The 20,771-nt window shown below is 42.8% G+C and overlaps 1 long non-coding RNA gene across 2 annotated transcripts; it reads right to left on the reverse strand.

Moving 5' to 3' along the window:
- Positions 1-325: 325 nt before the first annotated feature.
- Positions 326-15,011, reverse strand: LOC107313333 (uncharacterized). 2 transcript variants are annotated; one of them, XR_014945886.1, is made up of 3 exons: positions 14,927-15,011; positions 1,164-1,238; positions 326-455 (listed from the first exon to the last, which is right to left on the reverse strand). It is a non-coding gene; the product is annotated as an uncharacterized LOC107313333 (long non-coding RNA). The 2 variants fall into 2 exon arrangements; XR_014945885.1 differs by lacking the exon at positions 14,927-15,011 and adding an exon at positions 4,061-4,179.
- Positions 15,012-20,771: the final 5,760 nt, after the last annotated feature.

Below are 20,771 nucleotides of genomic sequence, written 5' to 3' on the forward strand. Positions count from 1 at the left end.
CATTAAACAAGAGATCTGTCATAGCACTGTATCTTCCAATGTCAAATACAGCAGTGGAATTGAGAAGGGGATCCTGAGTTTTGAGTTTCAGAAAAGGAAATTTTCTAAGCTATTAAGATGACTTTTTTTTTAAATCTTTCAAAACAGAGAAAGTACTATTAAATCATAAATGTAGTTTCAAAGCAACTGGGTAAGTTGGTTGATTTTTCCCCACTTGTACTACCTTCCCTTTTTCCTGCATTCCCATGTCATAGTCAGGATTTATCTCATTTAGCTTAGAAGATTCTCGCAGTGTGGGAGTGTGACATTTGCACCCAAGTGTGCTGCCCTCCAAGCTGTACCTCCACATACTGGATTTGAGCAAGATCTTCTGTGGCATCTCCATATTTCGGATTTTTACCAGCATTAGTACTGAAGGGCTGGTTATTGTCTCCATGATGGGCCCATTCTCAAACCTGTAAAGAAAGGCCAACCATCTGTAAGCAACATTTTGCTTTTGTTTCAGAGCAACCCAGCACTGGTAAAAGCAGGCCGAATAAGGATCATAGGGTAGTATTTGTGGTTTATTTGTAAAACAAGCAAGGTATGCAGTCTGCATTCTGATATCTGGGGAGAATGAGGTGACTACTTAATACCGGAGTTCTCAAGAATTATGTCCTTTCTTGTCAGGCTGTGTCCTGTAGATACAGGGTATGACCACATCTTATTAGGACAGTTATACACCCAGAAGTAACTTCAAGCAGCTGGAGATATTAATATCTTGCTATGAAGACTGATTGTTTGTTTGTTTGTTTTTTGGGAGGGAACAGAATTAGGACAGCTGACTTAAACTGGCCATAGGGATATTCCATACCATGTGGCATCATGCAGAAGTAATTTTGAAGTGGATGCTGGTTCATCTCTTCCCTTCTGCTGGTGGGTGTTTGGGGGGGAATAGCCAGGCACTGGTTGGTTGGTGGTGAGCAATTGCTTGTGTATCACTTGTTACATACATTTTTATATATATTTATATATTTATAACTATTATCCTTTATCTTAGTTTTATCTCAACTCACAAGTTCTACTTCCCCCCAGCACTCTCCCCCATCCCACTGGGAAGGGGAAGAGTAAGTGAGGAACTGCATTATACTTGCCACATGCCAGGTTAAACCACAACAATGTACCTGTTCACTGCAGGGGAGCTGGACTAGATGGCCTTTAAGGATCCAACTCAAACGATTCTGTGATTCTATAATCCCCTGCAGAACAAAGAATGATCAAGGCAGTTAGAGCTATGTCTAAAAAAAAGCCAAATAATGAATTCATTTTGCAAAACTGTAATCGAGATGATGAGGAAAATAAACTGTTATGTGTGAGGAACAGGACTGTGCTTTTTTGTTGCCATTTTGATTGGCACATAAAGGAGATAGGAAGATGCTTGTTCACAGATGAAGATACGCACATTCCCTGGAGCAGCCACATTTATTTCATATTTACCCTACCTTCTTATATATCTGCTCTGCAGGACTAGACAGCAGGGAATCATATGCCTCCAATTGAAAGAAAGGGAAAATAATTGCTAGTCATCCTTATCTGCTATTGTTGGTATCATCTTGTAGAAGATATTAGTAGCACTAGATAAGACTGAAGAATATTCTGAGTCTGAAAATGGAAAAAGGCAGTTGAGAAAACTACAGTAGGAAACAAACTTTTGCCAGACACAGTCTTCCTGTTCTTGAAGGTCAGTGGACATGAGATGTTGCAGAAAATGTGAGAAGATCTCTTATGCCACAATTCTTAGCTGAGGCAAATAAATTTACTGACTGCTGCCACATTAGGAAGACTGGTGTTTTATGAAGCTTAGGAACACACAAATAGATAGACACACACACACAGAGGTGTAAAGTACCAAGGAAACTTGACTTATCGCCTGGGGTCCAAGAGATAAAGTGGGGAGGTGGGCCAGTCCCTGTCTGGGCAGGGCAGCCAGCTGTTCTACCCATGTCCTTTCATAGCTACTTACTGGGGACGAGGTGCACAACCACCAGAGAGCCTCACCAAAAGCTTTCAAATGTTCTGGAATCCCTCGGTGTGCAGATGCAGGGGAGATGCTGCCCTGAGGTCAGACTCTGACTAGAAGCAGAACAAAAGCAGGAATTGAAAGCAGCAGTAGCTCAGCACAGTCTGCAGAATGAGCTGCATGATGCTTTTGAGAGTGATCACAAATTAAAGTTAAGAGTTGACAGCTTGTTGCAGGAGGTGGTGAATGACCATGGCAGTCCAGCTAGGGAACAGAATATAGCTAAAAGGGAATTAGCTTGCCACTACCCAATAGAGGAAATGCGAGGGGAAAAAAAAAAGATAGGATGAAATCTCCTTTTACAGTTTCACATTATTTAGAGCTTCTGGTTTGTCATTTGTCTGTACAATACTTAGAACAAAAGAGAGTGGTGGCATTCAGAGCAGGATCCATAAGTTTTAAAGGCAATAGAGAATTAGATTTTCTGTACCTGCTAGAAGTATGAGTGAAAACAATTCAGTACTAAGCTGGATATCTTATAACTTTTGCATGCTATGCCAGTTTCTTGAAGACTTAAACACAGAAGTCTTCTTCGTAAGCAAATAATTTCTAGAGGTTTTCTGAAAGACATTCATCTAGGTCATATAGCCTTATTTTTGACATCTGTGATTTCCAGAAGTGCAGCATCTAAATACATATGTTGGCATTTGTTAGCTGAGGGAATGTTGGAGCACACATGTTAGTATGTTTCTTTCTCATACTTTTCTTCCTTTTGTTGTCAGTGGACCACATCAACCTCTTGGGTAATAGTTGGGGTAGATTCAGTAATAATCTTAGCATCAGCTGGGAATGCAGTTTACAGTATAAAATTAGATCCTCACTTGTATCTGTCCTTGCATTCTTGTTTCTGAAATTGGGATGAAGTGAACTGTTCTTGGTAGTGTGTCTTGTTTTTTCTGAGATTGTCCAACCACAGAAAGCAGATGTAAAGGAAGATGTAGAAAATGAACAGTGTAATCTAGGTTTGTGGGACCAGTTCTGGATAAAGACAGCATAAGGACAGATATTTTAGAGTTGTACTACACTTGCTTGACCAATCAGTTTCAGTGTTTCTATTCATACACTCTAATTTGAGTTTACAGGAATGGAGCATCTCTATTCTAATAACAATTAACACCTGGAATTTTTACATAGGTTTTATAAATTTAAGAAGACGTAGAAGAGAGCCAATGCATCTCCTGGTGGGTAAGTGTCTTGGATCACTAGAATGGCTCTACAGCCTCCATGAGTGATTTACAGATAAAGGAACTACACGGCTATAACCAGCACCTATATAAAAATGAGCTACGGTTTGGCTTTGATTCTGCCTCCTATACTGAAGAATTGGTGCCTCATGCTGCAGAACTAGTACATTAGGCTTAGTCCACTGAAAATTGCCTCACACTTCTGCTAGCAAAGGAATTCATTAGGAGCCAGACTCTGCCTGTTACTTCTGTTTGGGAGCATCTTCCTGCTGGAGGAAGACTCAATGAAACAAGCAGGGCCACTCAAGGTATTGACAGTAATACTAACAACCTTTTTAAAGCCTGGGTCAGCAACAGAGACAAATCCTGTAGCACTCAGAACTAAGACAATTTTGGGAAAACATGTAGCTTCTTTCTACTCTCTGTCTTGTTTTGCAGTAATCATGTGCATCAGAAAGGAGGCATGATTGGCACTTAACAACTGGTTTTCAAACCAGTGTATTTTCTCAGCAGTACTAGGAGAGATTCTCCTTCTTCAAACAAGGATTACAGCCTATTCTGCTGGAGACGGGGCATATCCATTCTTCTTCTAACATAGGATATTATTTTGAGCTTTATAAAACCTTTTTTTTTTTTTTTTTTTTTTACTAGACTCAAAGTCCAGGGAGAACAAAGTATAGAGACCTTATAGCATAACTAAAGGTAGACTACGACTGTGCTCTGCACACAAAGAAGTGAAATTGCTTCTGACAGGTTCAAAGCAATACCAGGCAAAAGTATGTCTATAATGACATACAGAAAAAAGAGTCAAACTCACCAAAACAGTGAAGAGGATCTCTGGTAATGCAGCACCCCCTCAGGAAACCACAGGTTCAAGAGATGCTCTCTCTTCAGTAGCTGGCCCTTATATGAGCCCAGAATAGCTCCACCCTGGGGTTTACCCCCTTCTGGTCACCTGGGGAGTACAGGCACAACCAATTTATCTGTGTTCCCTGGGCTCACCACACCCCTTAACCAGGTGCACAATCACCAGTTCAAGCCGCGACCTAACAGTTCTCCAACAGGCTGTTCAGCAAATTCTGTTAAAAAACAGAAGTTTTTTTGGGAAAACCAGTTTTCTAATTTGGTTCAAATGGTTGGAATTAAAAGGGGTAATTCTGAAAGTGTTGAGATATTATTCTGGCAGTTCTAGAGTAATATTATTACTTTGTAGTGGATAGAGCAAGATGTCAGTTCACCTGACTCAATTTTATCAATGCAAATGCAGCATCATGCTCTTCCCCCACCTGAGCTCCACATCAGCACTCAGTTCTCTGGTATAAAATACATCTAAGTGAAAACATCTGCTACAGCCACCCTAGTCTTGACATGCAAAAAGGAAGATATTAAAAGGCTAAATTTGAGACTCTTGCTTACTCTGTACAAATTGATTTATTCCAAGTTATTCCAGTAAAATAAATGTAAGAGTCAGAAAGTAACTTCTCAATGAACAGCCACAACCAAATCTTACTTTTTGTGTGTTTTTTTTTTTTTTTTAGAAGTGTACTGTGAGAAATTGAAATGGGGTAGAATAAAGTGGAAATAATAATAAAAGACTTGGAAAGAGGATCTTTCTTGAATTTTTTTTCCCCTCATTTAGATAAAATACCGCTAATATTAATGAAATACAGTTGTTACTTAGCTGTTCAGTTTTATGACTCATAGCAGTGCTTTGTAAAACACAGTCTGAAATAGAAAGCCATTAGCAAACAGTTTACAAAAGACTAAGGAAAAAAAGGGAAAGAAGTGAAATCTATCTTTTTAGCAAGTCCTGAAACATGTCCTATAGGCTACAGTGCAAATATTTCAAACGTGTAAAGAGTAGGATGGCATTTCCTGAAGTTAAAGGGAAAAAAGAAATAGCCATCATGGCAATCAAGCTGCAACACATGGGTTTTCATCACTTTGATTTACAGTAGAAGGCTAAGGCTTATTTACTAGAAGTTTGAATCAAAATTTGGAACCTTTGTGCACCTTAATGATGCTTTGCCTCTCACAGAGGAGTAAGACTTGTATTTCTCAACAATGCCCACTGTTCTGTTTATTACAGAACTGATGCCTGAACTAGAAGTTAAAAGGAGCCTAAAACAGATGTCCTGGTTTCAGCTGGGATCTCATTCTATATCCTGTTACTAACCCAATTGTTAAAGAGCTTTAATAGCTAAATTTAAAAAAACAAACCTTCATAGGTCCTCTGCTTATTGTTACCAGACTTGCACTGATACACAGATCGAAAGATTCATCACTGATGGTAAGCATCATAACATATAGTTTCATTGTTTGTCCGTTATCAAGGACAGGGAAGAGATCTTTGGTCTGAGCTAGTCATGCTGTTCTTAATGCCAAAGGAGGTTCCTTTTCCTGAGAATTAATTTTGTAACTTTGGCAAAAAGCAATTTCTTTAAACCATTTTGTGAAGTTTCTTTTATTTCTTCAGCTTTTTTAAGACATCCATATCCTTTTTTCCATCAAAAGTTTCTCTCCTGAGCAGAACAGAAACTGAAAAAGAACATGATCTTGGCTGAATAATAAGGATACAATGAAAAGTACTTTTATTCTTTCTTCCTCTTCTTCTCTCTCCTGCGCTCTCTCAACACTGATTTTGCTGATTTTTATGCTGAATGTTCTGATCAACTGAAATGATTGAGATCAGACACCATCCAGACATCCCTGATGTTCAGCCACAATGGTGCACTATCTATTGGGTGGAAATAAAGGACTAGCTTCTGCAAACATTTCTAAGCTCCAGGCTATCAGTAGCAACATATAAATGCCATCTAGAAAAGATTACAGGATAGAGACACTAGCCATACCTTATTACCTTGCCTAATAAACACTCTGTCTTGCCTTTGAACCTCTCAATACAAAACTGTCCTTTATGAATTCGTGATTTAACCAAGCATTTCAACCAGAGTGTTGAACTCCTTGCTGGGAAGACTATTTCAATACATCGTGTCTGCAGTATGGGTTATTTTTACTCTTAATCTATTTTTGTTCCTGTCCAGATCAAAGTAATCCTGAGAGAAATGTGACCTGTTTGTTTTTTTGTTTTTCAAAGCCACAGGAACTGAATTGATGAACTGATGCGAGTTGCCTTGAGAGATGGTACTCATCATATTGGTGCTACTAAAATCTTGTTTAAAAAGAAAAGGAAAAAGCTCTCTTGAAGTCTTCCCTATAGCTGCAAAGAGGAGTACTATAGAACTTATGGGAGTGTATGTACCTTCCTGGGAGGTATCAGCACTCTAGTCTCTGTTCCCCATCTTTCCTACCTTCTACTTCAAGCAGATTATCCTGACTTCTCTTTGGCTCATCTTGTCAACCACCTCTTGTTCTTTTAGGCTCTCAGAAGTGTCAGACTGACTACACTGCAGTAAGCAGGCAGGAGAGCCTGCAGCGCACTTCTCTCTACTCCTCGTTACAACCTGTGGTCTTATGGTCCTGCCTGCAGTCAAGAAGAACTCAGCTCCAGTACACGAGGTGCTGGCTCTGAAAGACACAGTGCTCACTCTTCCCATCCTCACGGTTTCACCCTGAGCATTACTTCTGGGCTGCCTCAAAAGAAGTGTAGCCAGCAGATCAGTGCAGGTGATCCTGCCCCTCTAGTTTGTGCAGATGAAACCTCACGTAGAATCCTCAGTGAAGAAGAGACATGGACTTGTTGGAGAACATCCAGAGGAGAGCCACAAAAATGATACAAGTGATGGAACACCTACCTTGCAAGAACAGGCTCAGAGAGATGGGGCAGTTCAGTCTGGAGAAGAGATGGCTCTGGGGAGACTTGAGCAGCCTTCCACTATTTAAAGGGGGGGTATAAGAAAGAAAGAGACAGACTCTTTAGCAGGGTCTGTTGTGATAGAACAAGGGGAAATGGTTTCACGCTCAGAGAGGGGAGATTTAGATTGGGTATAAAGGTAACATTTTTTACAATAAGGATAGTGATGCACTGGAATGAATTGCCCAAGAGGTGGTAGAAGCCCCTTCCCCAGAGAAATTCAAGACTGGATGGGGCTCTGAGCAACCTGATGTGGTTGCTTGTTCACACTTCCCAGGTTGGATACTAGGGGTAATGGGATGAAACTTCAGCATAGGAAGTTCCACATAAATGTGTGCAAGAACTTCTTTACGGTGAGGGTGACAGAGCACTGGAACAGGCTGCCCAGGGAGGTGCTGGAGTCTCCTTCTCTGGAGATATTCAAGACCCAACTGGATGCCTACCTGTGCGACATGGTGTAGGGGGCAGGGGGGTTGGACTCGATGATCTCTAGAGGTCCCTTCCAACCCCTACAATTCTGTGATTCTGTGGATGTGGGAAAGAACTGGAAAACTAAAAGCATGAGAACTTGAGGGTTGAGATAAAGTCAGTTTACTAGATAAAGCAAAAGCCACGTGCACAAGAAAAGTGAAACTATGAATTGATTCACTGCTTCCCAACAGCAGACAGATGTTCAGCCCCTTCCAGGAAAGCAGGGCACATCATGCATAAGTTTATTGGAAAAACAAACATCATCACTCAGAACATCCCTCTCTTTCTTTATCTTTCATAACTAATGCCATATGGTATAAAACATCTCTTTTGTCAGTCTGGGTCACCTGTGTCCCATCCCAGCTTCTTGAGCACCTCCAGCTCCTTGCTGGCAAGACAGTACAAGAAGCAGAAAAAGCCCTTGGCTGTGTGTAAGCGCTGCTCTGTAACAACTAAGAAACCAGTGTGTTATCACCACTATTTTAATCAAAGATCCAAGATCCTCTATAAAGACAATTAATTCCATCGCAGCCAAAATCACAACATCCTTACCTGAGCCTAAGCATTTCCAGTATAGGCTGGAGCAGGGCAGGAGTTGCTCTAACATATACTCTGTGTTATCACTAACCATCTGAGAACAGGTGAAGGAATGCAATTGGGAATTGGATAAGCTGTCACTTACCTGCAAGCAGAGTAACAGAAGCACACAGCTGTGCTCCCAGCATGCAGGAAACTAAAACCAGAAGAGTAGTAGAACTACACAGGTGCTAAACGTCAGCATTATTTGAGGAGTGGTAATGGGAGATGTCTTCAGCTGTTGTCAAAGGAATCCAACACTGTCCACCTCCAGAAGAGCAGCAGCCATGTACCTCAAGGTAGTGGGCTTTTCAAAAGGCCAGTGTTATTTTTTCAGAGTGAATTGGATTAATGATGTTTAGAATTAGGTCACTGACTGCCTAGGGAAATGTACCTTAACCTTTGATAACCCTCATTCTGGGAAGTAAATGTCAATTAGGGCTTATTTAAAGGTGGCTGACCTTTTTAACCTGCACTACAGTGCGGAAGATGCAATTGATCTATGGAGAACCTAGGGAAATGTGCTTTGTTTACTTGGAGAAAAAGATTGCAGAGAAATTAACCCTTTTGTTTTCCAAGACTCACATGCCACTGTAAAGCTCAATCAAAAGCTGACTAGACTTTTCTAAGTCATTAGGAAAATCAATAATTGGCATCTTCAGAAGATTGCTAGAATCTAGTTAGGATATGAAACAAAATTTTTTTCTTGAGTTCTTCAGCAGTTTCATTTCTTCATTACACTCACTATTTCCAGTGAGAATTCAAGCATTCATTAGTCTTCTTGCTTTCTATGGAAGCTAAGCATCTTGAGAGTCATAGAACCATAGAACAGCTTGGGTTGGAAGGGACATTAAAGCCCGTTCAGTTCCAACCCCTGCTGTGCACAGGGTTGCCATCCTCTGGATCAGGCTGCCCAGGGCCCCATGCAGTCTTACTGAGAACAACTCCAGGGATGAGGCATCCGCAGCATCTCTGGGCAACCTGTTCTAGTGCTTCACCGCCCTCTGAGTGAACAACTTCCTGCTAACATCTAATCCATGACTGTCCAAACTTATGTCTTGCCTGGGCCGCATAGAGTAAACAGGAAGTGCCTTGGGTCCCACATAAAATCAATAACAAATATAATGTATTTAGGTAACAAGCTGATTTTTTATGTTTTTGTTTTATGCAACAAAAACATAAAACTAGTGGGATTTTTTTACCTTGTTTTTGTGAAACTGATGCATCGGTCTGATTTGGTAGCAGTGGCTGCCATTCTTAGTGAGTTCTCAAGGTGTTCATCAGAGATTTTTGATGAAATATTACTCTTCCTGTGCTTCATTCTTGACAATAATTGTTCACAAATGTACATACTGCCAAAAACTGATTACGTGAATAAGGTGTGGCTGTGAAGTGAGGGATATTTTTCTCTGGTAAGAGTGAGTTTGATACAGAGACATGACAAAATCTTTCTATGAGTTGGAGGCCTGATTGCAACTCTATATATTCCATGGGAAAATGTTCAAGTAAATATACACTGACTGAAAATGGAGTCATGATTGTCACGATTACACACACAAATATATATATATATATTGAAATCTTGAAGCCTATTCTCAAATTTATTTATCAAAATGGAAAATACGGCTGCATATTTTTTCACTGTTGACAGGACTGTGTTAAGCCAATGTATCAAAATACACAAAATTATCTGCCATAACATGAGCTTGCTGCAATTTGAAACAGCACAGATAGGGTGATTTTCACCTGAAGATGTATGTTTAACTCATTTAAATGAATGGACAAATCCACCAGAAGTGCTAAATCTGTGAGTAATTTTTAATCTTCACATTCTGGAACAGATTTCTCTTTTAATTCCATAAAGAACTTGATATCACTTTACAAATCAAAAAGGATTTTCAGCATTTTACTGTGACTTATCCACCTTCCTTCCAAAAAGTAAATAATGACTCCATTCTTAACATCAATACTTTTGAGGAACTCCTGGAATTGCTGATGATTCAGTCCCTTGGACTTTATGGAATTCACAGCTTTGATGATTATTTGCATAATATTATCCATCTTTAAAGCTTTTGCACACAGATGCTCTTGCTGCCTGATGTGGTGATATTTTGCAACCGTGAGTTACCATTGGTAACTGCATCATCTTCTATTAATTTTCCAAGTACTTCTTTTTTGCCAGTTATCACTGGGGCACCACCAGTATCTACACCAGGCATGCTGACAAAGGTTAAAGAAAATATCTTCAATGTATTTTTTTACTGCTTCATACAAATCAAGAGATTTGGTTGTGTCTTTCAATGGCACCAAAGAAGACATTTCTTCAGTGGCATTATATTCGTTATCAATACCTCTAATGAAAATGGCAAATTGAGCCTTATCTGTAACGTCAGCACTTTCATCTATTGCCAAAGCACAGAATTGCAAATCAGCAGCTTTGCCCTCCAAATTTCTTTTGATAGATGTTCCTGTTTCTTCAGTTCTAACAGAGTCCACTTGAGACTCTGGCAATGACTCAGGCAAAGAAACTTGCTGAGTACCCCAGCCTTCTCCATGTCTACTGCAGCTATTTCTCCCTTCTCATTTGTTGGAGGGGAAGTTTCAGAGTAGTTATGTTTTCCTTGTCTTTTCTCTTCTGACCAATGTCCCTGTAAAATGCCTTTTTTTATATCCCATGCAAAGTTTAGTTCCATCTGCCCCTTGGCTTTCCTGATCCCATCCAAGCACCATATAGGATCATCTAAGCAGCTTATATACCTAAGCTTAGGTGAGAAGAGTTGAATGTTTCACTAAAGACTGCTGTGCAATTGTGGACTGAAGAGAAATTATACTGGAGACACTTCTATGCAGTGCAGTGATAGATATGTTCTTGAGAACTTGATATAAAAAAACCATAACCCGTAAGTTCCTAGCACTCCTTTGAACCATCCTTAGGGTGAAACAAGGACAAAGCTTCTTTTATCACTTCTCATTATTAATTCATTAAGATCTCTTAATGCCGGTGGTATGACATTTCAGTCTCTGTGTATCAAGCATGAGTTATTGTAGCCTCAGGAGCTGTTTTCTGCCAGTCTTTGCAGCTATAGTAAATGTTTCCTGTAGGTCAGCTCTGTGATAATATCTTACACCCTTTAGCCCTCATTAATGTATTTGGCAAGGAATGTTTTTCACTTCATTGTACTCTAAAGATTCCTTCTGACTTTAACTCTGTAACCAGACAGTGGAGAAGGAAGGTGCCTCAGAACAGAGTGAAAGATGCAGATAAAAAGTTTCCTTTTAACACATAACCATATTCAATAAAAATCATAAGAAAAGAATTATAAGAAATAGAAGGTAGAAGTAAGACATATTGTTTTGCAAAGTACTGCAGAATTATTTCCCAGAAATAATTTTCCTGCAAATAATTCTGGGAATTAGATAAATTGACTTGTCTAAACCTGACATCTGTCTCCTCCACTTGGGTACCACAATGAGCATTCATTCCCTTTGCCACCAGCTTGAAATTTGGCTGAGTATATTCTTTCATCTACCCCTACCACTGTACCATCTGAGACCTTCAGAGCCATGAGGACTTTTTTCACTGCAAGCCTATTCTGAGCTTGGGAAGGCCTATGAGCTGATTTTTTTTCCCCCAGATGTTGTACTGAAGCGTGACGGTGAAGTAACAAGCAGATGGAGAGCAGTGGAGTCCTTTTGGTCTGAGTGGAGCTTTGCTGATAAATCAGGGCTGTGAATCCCAAGTTTGTGAATTTTTAAGAGTACCTTAAGTCCCAAGTGGATCAGCTTTACTGCATGGTTTGTTTGTGAAACAAAATAACACAAAATGGGATGATTTCTCCATTGGTCTAAAGGTGCTCTCACTGAGAATTCACGTCTGCACTGCTTTATTCCCTGTGCTGGGAGCACCTTCTGCACTGGGGCTGTTTCTCTTGCAGCTTTCTCACTCCTCTCTCCCAACTGCTCAGGGGCTGTGGACTCCTTGCTAACAAGTGGACAGATCCCAGGGACTTTTGGCAGGGGAATGCTTATTATTTTCTAGATAAAGCCCTTCTCCTACAGGGCAGAAGTGAAAAGGAAGCCCCTCTCTGTGGAAAGGCACACTGGGGAATGCTGAGCTCCAGACAGCCTCTTCACAATTGAACTCAGTTCAGGGGAAAGAGACCCTCTTTATGTTTCCCCAAGGGGTGGGTGATCAGGAAGCCCTGTGAAGGTGCTCTGTGCTTCTCCTGGCAGCTCAAGTGGCCCAATCATTATGGGTTCTTTCCTTCCCACACAGCTTTAGGTGGTTTTAGCCTGTTCATCCTCTTCCATCTCTTGTAGAGCCTCTATTACCTCCTGGGGACCTTGAAAAGACTTCAGATGGTCAACCCCAATGACAAACTTTGTACCATAGCTGCTGCAGTGCCACCACAAGGTAAAGGGAGCTTGCATCTGTGCCACTGGCCCAGGGCAGGGCAAGGTAATGCCAGGCAGGGCACTGATTTGATAATCCCTATTTTATATGCTGAATTACTGGTGCCTGAAGGGTCAGAATGTGCAGAGGTGGCCATTCTCTGCTGTACTCAGCTGTTGCAGAGAAGCTGGTAGGAGGTGTCTTCATGACACAGTGAACAGCTTTTCTGGGTTGCAGGAGCAAGAGGAGCTTCGCTTCTTGGCTTTCAACCTGTATGTGGCCCTGGCCTTCTCTGCCAAAGGAATGATCATGCTCTTCAGCAAAGAAGTGAGGGAGATGTGGGTCAGCATCTTCCTGCATCTCTGGGACCCCAGAGTGACAGTTTGCAGTGTGCTAGCCCCCATAATTTATCTGCAAACCCACAGAAAGGTGCAGGACTCTGGCTGAGCTGTTCGGCTGCCTCAAACACTCAGGCATGTGCATGCCTGTAACTCTTGCTTGTTTCCCGTGGTCTGTGCGTTAGTGTACGATATGCTCTAATCTTCTCTGCTGAAAATCACACAACTCATCTGGCACGACATTGTGATGCACACAAAATAGTCAGATGCATCTTGTGTTGCAAGTAGTCTGAGGACACTCATTGGTCTAGGCTGCTGTTCTAGCCACCCTCCCATAAGCAGGAAGATACCTGAGGCATCTCCTGGGTTGGATCTGCCCCCAGCTGCGGTGGCTGCACAACTACCTGTGACCTGTATCCTCAGTGAAGAGAGAAACGGGGTGGAAACAGCCACAGTCACTGCCATGTGGTTGAGAGGTGACTGAAGCCTGTGCAGTCAGCATTGCAATGATGCAAGAAGAGGGGGCAAAGAGGGCTCGAGGTTACAAAGCCTTCTTAATATTCAGGAGCATTGCAGGGACTGCTCTGACGTGAATGCAAATGCCAGTAATGCTTCCTCCTCTTCCAGAGCTGACATTTACCGAGCAGAGCTCTCTTCTTTGACCTCTCTCTGTAAACATTGACATTGCATTCACATGGATAATAGATTTCTGTCTGTTTTACCACAGCTGAATGTTTCCACCGGGAATGTTATTGCTTCTTATGGCTGGAAATGCACCTGCACCAGCTGTGAGGCTAAGCATAAAGCCCATGCCAGCCTAAATCCCCAAGTCTCTTAACAGACCGCAGCTGCCTCATTGCCATGAAGCCTCCATTCATCTTGAGATGGCAGGAAAGAAATATTGTCCCAACATTTCCCCTTCTGAGGGAAAAATAATAATAATAATAATAAATTAATTAAAACACACACACACACACAAAAAAAAACCAAAAAACCAAAAAAACAAAAAAACCCCCACCACATTTGCCTGCTTTCCTCTTAAATCACTTCCTCCCTCAGAAGAATGCAGTTCCAAGGCAAGTATCCAGTCTGAAGACAAGCCTTGTCCAGCACCTGGGTATACAACCCATGCTTTCCTCTAAACAGCACTATGGTGGTACCTGAGTGAGCTAGTGCCCCAGGGGAGGAACAGCCTGGGTTGTCCCTTGCCCTGTGATGCTGGTGTGGGGGCACTGCTCCATTTCTTCAATATATCAACATTCCCTTATGGCCAGACTATATCCTCCAAGGGGAATAATCAATGACAACAAACATCCAATTCTAAGACACCTGTCATGCATTTGGGCAGCAGACATGAGGCAAACTGGAATTTCCTCCATTTGGAAAAGTGAACAACAGCATTTGGACCAAATCTGAAGTTTGTCACTTATTATTTTGCATATGAATAGGAATTCAGGCTTTCATCCCTAGTGAGACCATCATTATATGCATTACCAGACAGCTGGTCTTTAGAAAAAGAGGCAAGTAGAAACAAAATAGATGTTTATTCTGTACTTAGGCAAATTCACAGAAGGGGAATCATCTCCCATTCTCATTGCTGCAAACACTTAGCTCTCTATAGGCTCTTTGCACAGCAAATGCATTCACTCATCAAGGCATATTGAGTATCTGCTTATTACCGCAAGTTCAGATCCCTTTCTGCTTCTCTCAGATGTGTTCCAAGCCTTACGAGGCCTGCCAGTTCAAATGGAGAAGGGATTAATTTCCCTTCTCCCCTGCCCCCTTTTAAAGAAAGGCAAAAATTCATCCATTTTTCATCACGTTTCTTGCTGGTGGCCATGCAGGCAGTTAATTGAAATGTATTTGGACATGGCTGTCCAGCAGCCCTCTGACCCACACCGTGACAAAAGGCAATAAGAAAATGAGCAAGCAGTAGTGCCAGCTTTCCTGAAATCCTCTGCAGACAGGCCCATGTGCACAGCCCTTCTGTCATGCTCACTCCCTGACATGTATATGTGTATGTATACATACAAACATATCTATGTACATAAATGTATATATACATACAAACACACATATATATAAACTCACAAATCTACACAGGTGAGAGTCCTCAGTGTGGCAGGCCTGGAAAGATTACGTTGCTTTCTGTTACTCAGGGAAGACCAAGATCACGTTTCTGGAGTTCCAGCTTTGATTCAGTGTGGGATCTCCGTTCTGTTGTGCACTTTTACAGCCTCTCCCCATGCTGCCAGTTGTTCCTTCCTGCTGCGGGGGGGAGGCTTCAGTGCTGTATTGTAAACATTGCCAGGGAATATAAAAAGGGAACAAATTCAGCCTCATAAAAATAATGTTTCAATATATAATATTTACTGCCTTGTCTTTTAAATATCAGATCGGTTACAGTTGATTCATAGAGCCATTGCAGTGACGAACAAAGCCAGATGCCCCGAGGTTTCCTGAAATGAGTTTTCTTTGTAAAGAATTTATTTCGCTTGTCACGCCGCAGTGAGCAAACAAAACCACGCAGCATCCCCAGGATTGATTTCTCTCTGCACTGACTCCCATGGGCCAGTGTCCCCCATAGAAGGGCCAATTCGTTTCCCACGTGCTGCTGGAGGTGTTAGCTGAGAAACCCTCCAGCCTGGGCCATGCCGCACCCTTTTGCTGGGTACTATGTGGGACACCTTGTTGCATGGGTTCACAGCACCCATGGGGCAGCTTGGGGCACCCTGCAAGGGTTGCTGAATACCAGAGAGCATCCTCGGGCATTCCTGGGCATCCTTCCATCCTGGCCACGTGCAGGAGTCATTGTGCTTCTTTCCAGCCTGCCCAAAGCATCGAGCCATCCGTAAAATAATCACATTGCTTTAAGGTTTTGCCAAGGGTCAGTTTCAAACAGGGCTAAAATCAAACCTACCAGTCTGCACAGGCTGAGGGTAACCACAAAACTGTTTGTGATGCAATTCTGGATTTGTTGGCTCATACGGAGCAGCCACTTGATCAGTGGGATGTTTGCATAGCATAAAAATAACCTCCTGGAATTGCTCTGCTTGTAGCACAGCTCCTATATGCATCCTTTCCATATTTCTTGTAGAAAAATGGACTCCTCCCCACCTTGAATAGGCAAATAATGTCGGCACAAAAGGAGATTACACTGGGATAACAATCCTCTGCCATCTCCAGAGAGCAGATGCCCGTACAATGCCGCTGCTGATGGACACATTTCAATTCGACTCTGGCTCGGCGCACTCTTGCATTCAGCACACGGAGCCGGAGAGCCAGCTGTGACACCACGCATGGGGGGCACTGGGTGGCAGCACTGCTCCCCTCTGCCAGTCGAAGCAGCCAGGGCACCTGGGGTTTTGTCTGCAAGAAAAATTGGACTTTTGCCTTTCTATTTTTTCTTTTTTCTTTTTTTTTTTCTTTTCTTCTTCTGGTAATGTTCCCAGAGAAGCCAGGATGCTGCTTGTGGTGCCAGCACCCACAGGCAAAATGTAGGTAACTCAAAGGGGGAACCATTCAGCTGGCAAAGACATGGGCACTCAGGGTGGGGAAAATGACTGAGCTTCCTGAGATGCCTGATGAATACAAGCAAATATAAAACATGCATAAAGATGGAACAACATTCTGGAAATGGGTCAGTGGGTAGGAGGGGCACCGGGGAGGTCTTGTTCTCTCCCACTCCCACTAAGTTCACGTGCTGTTCTTCAACAGGTCTGCATGTTCTTCACAAGATAGAGATTGGTTCAGAGGAATGCTACCTGTCAAGGCTCACTCCTCCACCTGCTCCTTACCTCCTTAATGTGGCCATCTCCTTTTACTCTTCTACCGAGTGTTTAAGACATTAACTCTTCTGCTTCTCAGTCTCTCACGCGCAGGACTGATATTTTTGGATGTACCTTTTGGGTTTGGAGCTGAAGGTTTGCTGTAAGAAATGCCAAGTCAAAAGGTGATGGAGGGTGGCCATGCCCTTGCCAGCTGCGGGGCCCAACCCTGGGTGTGCATGAAATGTCAGCCCCAGCTCACATCCAGCCTGGCTTGTTGGTTATTTCCATGGAGATCACCAGAGCGCAAATGATGAACCAGCAGGAGGAAGGGCTCTTTTGCATCCTGGTGCCTGCTGTGTCTAAATTCTGTCTCTTAATGCATTCTCTTGCTGTAATTTATTTCTCCATTACATTTCTGACCTGGGCCCCAGCTTTGCAGCTATCACTGTCAGCCTTTTGCCCCTCTAATTATGCTAACAACAGCACCTGAATGCTAATTTGCCATCCCCGCGTTTTGCCTCTGAGTGACAAAGAAACCATCTGATCTCAGTGCATATTAGGGAGGCGCCTGAGGGCTTTGCTCCTTAATGAACACTACTGCCATCGTGGCTGCTTTCCCATCGTGGTGTTGGTGAGCTCTGAATTTGTTGGAGAAGTTCTTTCCATTAGCCCTAAAGCCAGAGACTGCAAATGTTGCCTATTTGTGGGGGGAAACGTCTCATGACATTCTTCAGAATAACCTTTTTTTGTCATTCTTTTCTTTGCTGCCTTCCCCACTATTTCTGCTGGCTCTCTCAGGTTTCCTTACCCTCCCTCCCTTTGGCTCCAGCATCATTTTTCAGTGCCGATATACAGGAGAGGTTGTTCCCTTTCTTCTTCTTCTTTTATTTTTTTTCTTTCTTTTTTTTTTTTTTTTTTTAAAGGAAGGATCATTTTTACCTTGCATGCCCTTTCATTCAGCAGCTCCATACACTGTATTTCTCAAGGCGTAAATGATTAAACTTTGGAGCTCAAAGTTTCATGTTTAAATGTCAAGCTTGGAACACATCATCTCAGAAGAAAAATCAATAGGATTTCAATTTTCTTGTAATAAATACGGCCTTTATTGGTAGCAAAACAAGAAAACGTCGGTCAACCCATCTCACAGTTTTGTTCCCCCTCCCTTATGCAACAGATATATCAGAGAAGTGATTTTCAGTCTCAAATCTCAGTCTCCGCCTGCCATTATTTTGGGGAGGAAAGCAGCCAAGCTCTTATTAGAAAGTTACTTCCCACCTGTTCTCTGCCTGATTATCGCATGAAGGGTGTATGGGCTCCTTCAGCAGGTGCAAAGTGGGCTTTTGCCTTCTATATCCTCTCCTGAAAATCTCTCCAACATTGTCAGCTGACCTAAATCTCCTCCAGCTTTGCATACAACCACCCCGGTTTACCCCCAAAATGTTCCCCTTTCCTTTTTTCTCTCTATCTTCTTTTTTATAGTCGAACAGTCCCCAGGAGAAATAAGTCATCTTCAGGGACACAAATGCATCTGGCACCTACTTATTGGGAAGCTGAAGGAATTTTGTGGTCAAACTCCCTTTTGGCTCTGCTAATAGATTCCAGAAGGGGCACATCAGTGTAGTAAAGCATCTTTTTCACTTCATTTCAGCAATCATGAAAGTTCGACCTGGACAAGGAAAAGATTTTCTGAAAGATGGAAGAGGAAAAAAAAAACAAAACAAAACAAAAACAAAAATCAGGGAGAGAAAAGAGAGAAATGCTGTTCAGGCAGAATCTGCAGCTACCAAAATCCAGTGGGTCGTGAGGGACATGACCAAAGTACTCCAACTGGAAGTCCTGTCACAGAGGTAATGGGTGTCTTTGGGGAGCACTGTGCCACTCATTTCCCCATGGCTTCCCTCAAAGCCCCTACAGCATGAAATACACACACAGTGATGGCTTCAGTGGGAGAAAGTAGGCACCTAAAAGATTCTTTGCACTAAAAAAGCCCCTTTCCTTTCCAAGCCATCTCAATTCACAGCCAGAGACCTCTAAGTGGCCTCCTACATGTGGCTGAACCGAAAGAGGAGCCCTGACTGCCTCCTGGGATCTTGCAGCATGAGCAAGCACTGTTGAGCCTTTGCATGCCCTGAATGCAGCGGCTCCCTTTGGCTTTAAGCATCATTTTACTACTGTGTTGCAATTCATGTTTGCTTACAGGGGTGCAAAATGAGTGACCAGCAGCTTTCACCAAGAGAGGGAAAAGCCTTTTTCTAGCCGTGTGCTCTGGCTCCTGCTTACTCCCTGGTACCGGTATCAGATTGCTCTCCCATTTTCATGTAGATGAGAACTGGCCTCTGGCAGTGGATGTGTTATTAAAAATGCACGCTTGGAAACACACGTGCACCTAATTAGCAGAATGCCATGAGTGCCAGCATAGCGTGAAGCACCAGGAAGGGTGGTGTGCACCACATAAATGCTATTGAAATAGCTTTGGGTTTACAAAGAGCTATTGCAGATCTTCCCTACTTGCAGAAAGGCACTGTGCTCTCTCCACCCCAAATAACCTCCTCAGCTTACAGAAAAGCAATGTAAATTCCTTTCTTCTTTGTGGCTGCCAAGAGAAACTGCCCATCTTCTCTTTGCAATGGCCATTCACGTACCTGAGAGCCCCCACCTCTCACCCCTTATTTCTTTAGGCCCCTACCCTTTTGTCACCTTCCTCTGCAGAGGCTGTTTTCAGGCAGCGGGTGAGATGCAGTCAGCCTCCTTAGCCTGGTAGAGATCCCTTTCTGCCTCCTCAGTTAGATTTACCATTCAAAACTCAGCATTTGCTACATTACTCATGTAACCCCCAGTGTGGGGTCGGCTGACACCTCTGTGACAGTCACCCTACATCTGTGCACAGCCCTTCCCTCCCAGTTTCCCCTCATTTGTGTGCCATTTCATTTCTCTGATCCCTTGATGCTATTTTGTTTTCTGCATGGCCCGTCAGCGGCATGATAAACCGATTGTGCAATAGTTTGTCCTAGCATCTCCCCAGATACCGTGCTGCACCTGAAGAATTGCAGATGAGCAGCCTCTTCCCTCCTACCCATCCATTCTTACAAGCAGGTACTACGTGTGCCCTTCCCCAGTCCTCAGGGTCCAGCTCCATCCTCACGTCGGTGAAGATGAATCACCTTGGGTTCAGGCTGTGCTGTTTGGCTGCTTCTTAATGCACTCAGGGGTGACTTTCATCAGGCCCTGTTGACTTGAATAAATCTCCCTCATTCCTTCATCACTTTTCCCCTTATTCCAGCCTGCTCTCTATTCCCTTTTTTTGTTTAAGTATCTGGTCACAGTTTATGCATTGCATGCTATTTATGCATTTCAGCCCATGAAAAATACATGAAGAGTCCCTTGCTCACTTTCCCCATGGCCTCATAAATCTTGCATTGCTTTCTGCACAATGGCTTGTCTTCACGGGGTGATGGGGAGCAGCCTCCCTGCTGCTCTTACCCTGGGGCTGGGGCACCCTCTGGGCATGTCAGCGCTATACGCTTGGATCTTGCTGGGCCTGCAGGGAGGGGGATTAATAACCCTCTGGCCCTGCTTTTGGATAGGAAATAAGAGGAAGAAAGTCTTGCAGAAATTGCATAATTCCTTAATTGTCAATGAAAACTGAGCATTCCAGAAGATGTAGATCTCTACAACTACCTGAATGGAGGTTGAAGTGAGGTAGAGGCAGATTCTTCTTCCAAGACAAAAGATAAAGGTCTCAAGTTGAGCCAGGGGGGAGGTTCAGCTTCAGTACTAAGATTCCACCACCATCCCTGGAGTTGTTTAAGAAACACAGAGATGTGGCATTGACAGATATAGCTAGTGGGCATGGTGGAGGTGGTTGGCAGACTGGATGATCTTAGAGGTCTTTTCCAACCTTAGTGATTCTATGGCTTTGCAGACAGATTTCATCCTTAGAAGCAAGGCTTGGTAGCAGTAGTGAGTTTTGTCCACTCACCATTCATTTGAGAATCTCCTACTTGCTCATGTTGGCAGAACTGAATTTGTTGAAATGGGGACAAGAAGTTGTTCTCATGGATGCATCTTCATGGGGGTACCATCCCTATTTCTACAGCAGCTGAAATCAGGAACCTATCAAAACAAAGCCATGTTAAACACACTTGTTCCTCAAGATCTTCATCTGC

Source organism: Coturnix japonica, chromosome 4, assembly GCF_054131305.1.
Source record: "Coturnix japonica strain WE chromosome 4, WE-NBRP24, whole genome shotgun sequence".
Lineage (NCBI taxonomy): Eukaryota > Metazoa > Chordata > Aves > Galliformes > Phasianidae > Coturnix > Coturnix japonica.